Source organism: Bos indicus x Bos taurus, chromosome 25 (assembly GCF_003369695.1).
Source record: "Bos indicus x Bos taurus breed Angus x Brahman F1 hybrid chromosome 25, Bos_hybrid_MaternalHap_v2.0, whole genome shotgun sequence".
NCBI classification, from domain to species: Eukaryota; Metazoa; Chordata; class Mammalia; order Artiodactyla; family Bovidae; genus Bos; species Bos indicus x Bos taurus.
This window is the reverse complement of record NC_040100.1, coordinates 961,088-968,057: the sequence shown is the minus strand read 5'-3', so window position 1 is coordinate 968,057 and position 6,970 is coordinate 961,088. Positions and strand designations below refer to the sequence as shown.

At 64.9% G+C, this 6,970-nt stretch overlaps 1 long non-coding RNA gene across 1 annotated transcript; it reads left to right on the top strand.

Moving 5' to 3' along the window:
• The first annotated feature begins 4,014 nt into the window (after nt 1-4,014).
• Nucleotides 4,015-6,729, top strand: LOC113883664. The gene is made up of 2 exons (XR_003508704.1): nt 4,015-4,260; nt 6,446-6,729. It is a non-coding gene; the product is annotated as an uncharacterized LOC113883664 (long non-coding RNA).
• Nucleotides 6,730-6,970: the final 241 nt, after the last annotated feature.

Here is a 6,970-nt window from a genome sequence, read left to right as displayed (position 1 = left end):
GCCTCTCCCAAGGAGGCAGGAGCAGGCCATCCTCAGGCCGGGCCAGCATGCCTCTGCCGAGACCTGCCCTTCACCCGCTGTTCTGAGTCCCTGGGGATGGGCAGGGGTGTTGCGTGCGGAGGGGTGGAGACCCCAGGAGCCTCTCTGCCCCAGGCTGGCAGAGCACATGGGGAGAGGCTCACCTGCTCCTGTTCCTCACTGGGTCCTCGCTTACATCACCTCTGTTCTCAGCCTGAGTAGGAAAATCTCCTCCTGGGACTTCGTTGTCTGGAGAGCCCTGGGTCGGGTGAGGACAGGGCAGCCCGCCCGTTTGAGCCCTGGGTCAGGGGAGGACGGGGCGGCCCGCCTGTGTGAGCCCCGGGTCGGGTGAAGACGGGTCAGGGGAGTACGGGGCGGCCCGCCCGTGTGAGCCCCGGGTCGGGTGAGGACGGGGCGGCCCATCTGTGTGAGCGGCCCTGACTCGGGGCACCCTGGCACGGGAACGGGGCTGCCCCGCGGCCTTCTCCTTCCATTGGATGATGATGAGCTGGCGTCTGGGCCCCCGCTGGCTCTCCAGAGAGGGAGGCTGGGGTCCTGGGTCCCCAGGATTCACACCTGAGCCTCTAAGAGGCCCACTCATGTCCCTGGAGCCCCACACAGCTCATCCTCCCCCATCGGCCCATCCTTTTGGGGACCCGAATTCCAGGGTGGCCCCAGGCAATGTCCCCACCCCCAGACCCCAGCTCTGTCCCACCCGCACTGCCCAGCGTGACCTCCCGCCCCTGGTGTCTCAGGAAACAAACCGTCCCTGCCCCAGGGCCCTGCCCCTGCTCACAGCGGCCTCACTGCCTGGCCGTCAGGGCTGGCAACAGAGACCCGGCAGGCCTGGCCGCCCCAGTGCGTGGACAGACTGGCAGTGCCTGAGGGCCACTCCCGGAACGGGTGAAGGGAAGGATGGCGGCTGAGAGGGCCAGCCAGTGAGCCCAGCGTCAGGGAGCTTGCCCAGCAGCCGTCAGTGAGACGCAAGCCCTTCACGCCTTCCCAGGCAGGACCACAGGGCCCTCCACACCAGGCGCTCCAGAGGCTCCTCCCCGACAGCCTGCAGGGAAACCTGGTTGCTGCCCCTGGACTCAATCACCCTGCATTTCTCCACGGCTCCCTGGGAGCTGCCGGTGAATCAAACCACAGAGTGGGGCCCTTGCCATCACCAGCGACACCAGATGCCCCTCCGGTCAAAGCCCCGCCCTGGGGCCACCCGGCCCCATGGCTACTGCATACAGCCCTTGGGTGGGGCGTTTAACAAGCGGGCCCTGTGGAGGCCCAGCAACAGCAGCTCCAGTCGCTTCACTGAACTTCAGCCATGTCATTCCCAAAGGATCTGAAGCGTTAAGAGCAAGATAACAGCTAATCGAGTGAATGTGGAGAGAAGCCAGAGCCGAGGTCAGGGTTCACAAGTGCATGCCATGGAGCCACACAGGTAAAAACAGACGGTGGTTTGACTCTGAGCTTCCCAGGGGCCAGGGCAAAAAGGGAAACACACTCCATTTCAATGAACCCAGGGCAGCACCCACACGAGAAACGGCAGCCTGGCAGCTGGGAGGACACTGCTTTCCCGTCCAGGAGGCCTGAGACACTCCCAGACACGGTGGCCCACGGTGGACCTCTGCAGGCGTGCAGGCCCACAGAGGGGATGCCAGCCTGAACGTGTGTCGTGGGCTCACCCAGGAAACCCATGTGGTTGCTGGTGTCAGCTTCCCCATCTGGAAAACGGGCACTGCCCCCTGCCGTGGTGAGAGCCGGGAGGGCCTGGCCAGGGGCCCAGCTACAGCGGGCAGTGCAGCCACGGTCCGGGAAGCCTGCCGCCCGCCCGCCCACCGCCAGGCAGGATCGCTGCGCGTGTAATTTAGCGTCATTGTTTCATCAGTCACAAAATCCGAAGGGAACAACAAAGACATAAATACCCTCTCCCGGGAAGCGGCTGGACTGTGCGTGGGCCCAGCAGAGGGAGCGTGGGCCCCGCTCCCCGGCCGTGGGGATGCCTGCCCCCTGGGGCCAGGTCAGGCAGAGCTGGGGCTGGGAGAGGCAGAGCAGGGGGCGCAGAGCCCTGAGCAGGAGACAGCCTAGGAGGGCAGCAGGGGGCCCTGCCGGGCCTCTGCTCCGTCTCTTCACAGACTGGCTCGCGCCCCAGGAGGCCCCAGAAAATCCATGGCCTGAAAAAGCAATTCAGATTTCACAGGCTGCCCAGGGCGTGGGCCGGCCCTGCCGGACAAAGGGTGGGCAGCCTCGGAGGTGGGGTGGGTGGTCTGCACGAGGCAGATGCACCGCTGGGGGTCACGGCGTGGCAGAGGGGCCCCAAGCGGTGGCAAAGCCTCTGAAGGAGGAGGCCCGGCGCTCTGGGGCCCTGACTCCCCCTGGACCTCAGCCTCAGTTTCCCCCGCCTGCAGAACAGAAACCTCCCCCCGGGGTGTCTGCGGGGCAGGGGGCCTCCAGCTGTGCTGAGCGCGGGGTGGGGGCAGGGCCACGATCGTGGCCCGCAGTCGCCGTGGCGACGACAGCAGTGAAAGGCGGCGGGCTGTCCCTGGAAGGCTGCCGTGTGTCTGCGACTGTTGTGTGACACCCACACTCTGCCAGGCTTGTTTTCAAACGTTTTGTTCGCCGGCGCGAGCGAGCGCACGGGCTCGCCAGCCTCCCCTCTCCCTGCCAACCTCGGGGGTGGCACCGCAGCTTCCAAAATCTCATTACTGCCGCCGCCTCCCGCTCTCCGAGGCTCCCTCCTCTGCTGCCCCCGCTCTCCTTTCGGAGGATAAATTTCTGTAGCAGCCAATTACAGCCGTTTGATGTGCGTAATGATGAAGCCGTGGAAATTGGAATTGACACCTCGGAGGATCGCGGAGGGGGGAGGCCGGGCGAACACGGATCCGGCATCTTCTTGGGGGTTTTCTCCCACTGACGTCGTGGCTGGCGGGCCGACTCGGCAGGCGGGCGGGGGGCGCGGCCGGGCCGACGGGGGCTGGGGCAGCCCCGGTCCTAAGCACCGATCAATTACAGCGCAGACAAGCCAGTGTCACATGTGATTCACAATGTCAATTTCATGCTCGTGGTAACCATTTAAGAAAGAGCTGGGCCGGTTTTACATTTGATAAGAAATCAGCGGCGTTTGTGTTTGTAAAAAGACGGATCACAGAGTGTGACAGGTCCCAGAGATTGCCAGGCGGCGTCAACGGCCGTCTGGAGTCTGTCAGGGGCCCGCAAGTATTTATTTCAAATGGGTTTCCCCCCGCCGCCCCCCACAAGCCGGGATGTGAAAATAAACTGTCAGTCTCCATTCACAGCTGTACAAGCTGGAAATACAGAGGATTTTAGGTTAAATTGTCAGTTAACAGAATTCAAAATAGAAAAAAGAAATGGGCCTCGCTGCCTTTATTGCACATTTTGATAGGAAGAGTCATCTTTGCGTCTGGAGGGGTGGAAGGAGCCGGTGGGATCGAGGAGCCCTCCGGAAGGGCCAGCGATGCCCAGCTGACTTCCCGGCATTTGGGAGGATTAGGGTGGTATCGGGGCTAATTGGACAGGAGCTGACGGGGTATCCTGGCCTGGCCCTGCTCTCTGCCAATTTGCAGATTTAGTGTCTTCAGGAGCGTGGGCATGGCTAATCTGGCCGGGAGGACATCCTCTGGTGCGCTTGGCTTCCACGACGGATGGGGAGTTGCCTGGGGGCCCGCCTCTCGGACTTGGGTCTGGACAGGAGCCCACGGGCTCTGCTCGGACAGGACGCTCCTGCCCAGCTCAGGGGGCATGGACGCTCGGGGAGGCTCCGCGTGCCCCCTCCTTGCAGGAGGAGTCGACACCCAGGCCTTGGGGCCGTGCCCACAGGACCCATGGCTTCTTACCAGCCTAGTCCAGGATGGAGTCCGTGGAGCTGGCCCCACAGTCCCCCTGTCTGATGCCCGGAGCCGTGTCTGGCCGGGGGAGGGGCCAAGGGGCCGCTGAGGGCCTGGCACTGAGACCAGCAGGCAGGCCCCCTCGCATCTCCAGGGCAACGAGCGCACAAGCTGTCTGGCTTCTCCAGTTTCCAGGCGCCGAGGCTCCTTGGCACCAGCCTGGCCTGGCGGGCGGGACTGAGGGCCCCAGGAGGTGCTCGCTGGCCCAGGGCATGGCCTGGACTTGGGAGCCTCCGTTGTCTTATCTGTGCAACAGGGATAGAATGGGCGCTGAGAAGCGGGGGCTCCAGCGAGCTGTGTGACCCTGAGCCCTGCCCCTGCTCTGGGCCCAACGACGGAGGTAAGGCTTGGCCTCTGGACGGCAGGGGCTTGGTTTCAGCCAGGGGAGGACCCCTCCCCAGCCCCTCCTGGGAGTCAGATGGCTTCGCCCACACAGAGAGGCCTCTCTCCCAGGGACCTTGGTAGGGAGCACTGAGAATTCAGGGCAGCCGCTCTGATGGCTCATAGACCTCAGGAGTGCCACTGAACAAGGGCCTCCGGCCTGCAAGACGCCAGGGAGGGGCTGCAAGGGCCAGCCACATCCCCAGGGAGCTGGCCCTGCCCTGCCCACTGCTTCTCCATAGCCTGCGTTTCAGTCCCTCCACACGTAGACCTCACCCAGCCTGTGGGGCCAGGCACTCTGGGGACGCTGCCCACTGGGGTCAGGGCGCTGCGTGCACAGCCCCCCACCTGCTGCCTCTGGGGCCCCTGGGGGGCAGTGCGGCCCCCGATGTGCACGCAGGGCTGTGGGCCGACCCCCAGGCTTGCGTCCACCAGTGCTCGGGCACCACGCAGGCCGCTCCCGGGGTGGGGTGGGGGCAGAAGCCACAGGAGGCAGGGGCATCTGCAGAGAGACATGCTGTACCAGATGGAGAGCAGAGTCTGGCCCCACGTCCCAGCCACGTGGCGTCCCCTGGGGCCGGCTGGGCAGGCGGCCCACCACTCTGCCCCGGCGAGCAAGCGGTGGAGGCGGCCTCAGTCTGGGCTGACAGGCCAGTAGGCTGTATGCACGCACTGCTGCCCCACGCTCTACAGTGTGCAGACGGGCCAGCCTCCCCTGTCCCCCACCCCGACCTCTCAGGAGCTCTCCAGGGTGCCCTGGTGTCCACCAGACAGAGGAGGAAACTGAGGCTCGAGATGGCAGGGACCCGGCTCAGGACGCTCAGCCGCCTGACGCCCAAACTGCATGCTCTTGGACCCACCCCCGTGGCGACCCCGACCCGGGCCTGGAGAAGATGTGGGTCCCGTCTCAGCCACCGCAGCCCCTGCGCCCTCGTCAGGAGCCCCGCCCTCAAGGAGGAGGCGGTGAGGGGTTGGGGGGGCTGCACAGAGCTCCATGGTTTATGGACCAAAGGCAGCCATCGATCTGTTAAGAGCTTCTGCACTTCCCTTCGATGGGAAATATTGTCCTCTTGCCCTGGCCAGCCGGAACCCCGGGCAAGAGGCTCTCTCCTCAACACCGTAAATTTCCATCTGGGCCGCGGCAGCCCCATGCAGGGTGGGCCGGGGGCCTGCTATTATGGCTCCTCGGGGTCAGGCCTGCCAGAGCTGCTGGCCCAGAAAAAATCACTCCCTCCAAATGGTCCCAGACCCACACCCAGGACCCCATGTCAGACCCTTGGCAAGTCTCCAGGGACCCTGGACGCCCTGGAGCAGCGTTGACCAGGTCACTCCCTGACCCACAGCGCTACAGCCAATCGGGGCCAAACGCCGTGGGGGCTCCCGGCCACCGCTCAGCCTTCCAGGGCTTGGCCTCCCTACTCCATCTAGGCACCTGGCCCTCTCGTCACGGGAACCCGCCACCTCTGCGACCCTCCCGGGGGCCTCCGGGACTGCAGGTCCAGAGCCCCACCCTTGGGCGCCCCCACCCCGTACTCTGACCCTGAGCTCCTCCCTGTTTGGGGGTGCGTGCCCCAGAGTGAGACAGGCTCCTGGGGCAGGGGACAGGATCCAGGGTCTCGGGAGGTCCCTCCCAGGCTGGCTTGGGGCCTGGGAGACACACGGCCAGGACCGCCAGGTTTCCAGCTCATCAGAAGGGAGCCCATGGGTGTCTGCCCACAGGGACCCCGGCTGCCCGGGACCCTTCCCAGCCCCTCGGCCTGTGCGTCCAGCCCCAAGCCTCTGACCCGACGGACAGGAGTGGCGCAAGCGTGGGCCTCACCTAGGCCCTGCCGCCCTGGTCGCTCTGCCCCAAGGCGGCCCTGGCAGGTGGGTGTCCAGGGCCCACACTGAGCAGGTGGGGTGGGGGTCATCCACAGGCCAGCAGGCTCCTGACACCCCAGCAGGTGGCCTCTCCTGACACCCCTGCTGGAGCCTCACCCGGGGCCAGTCAAGGCTGGAGGGCCAGGCCCCGCGGATGCGCACATCTATGGAAGGGTGGGAGGGACGAGCCCGACCTGGGGGTCCCGACGCCTCTGGGCTAGGAGAGAGCGACAGGGAGAGGTCTGAATTCTCTCAGTCCTGCATCTTTTGATTCTGATTCACAGAAAACTTGCTGTCTTCAAGTGAAGCGATCCACACCACCCAGAACACTCAGTGCTGAGCAGCCAGCACCTCCATCCTGCTCAAACCCAACTTCACCACCCGGAGGGGGCCCACAGCCCATGACGTCACTCCCAGCCCCTGCCCGGGAGACCCAGCGCCCGGCATCCCCGACCCGCCTCCTGTCTGCCGATTCGCCCGTCCCGACGAGTCACATAAATGGAATCGCACACTCTGTGGCCACTTTTATCTGCCTTCTTTCAACTAAGCAGCATGTTTTCACCTTTAACGTTTTCATTTGGGGAGAATGTCAAACCTAGAGGGAGATTGCAAGAGTCGCACACGCGCCTTGTCCGGAGGATTCGGGTTGTACCCGTCGGCCTCAGAATGAGGACCCCAGGCCGCAGCGGCTGCTGGATGCTTGTCTCCTGAGTCCTCCTCGACACTCACAACTTCGGCCCCTGTGGAGGCGGCAGGCCCGTTGTTTCCCAGGAGGCCCCTCCATCTGGGTTGGATGGAGTTTCCTGGTG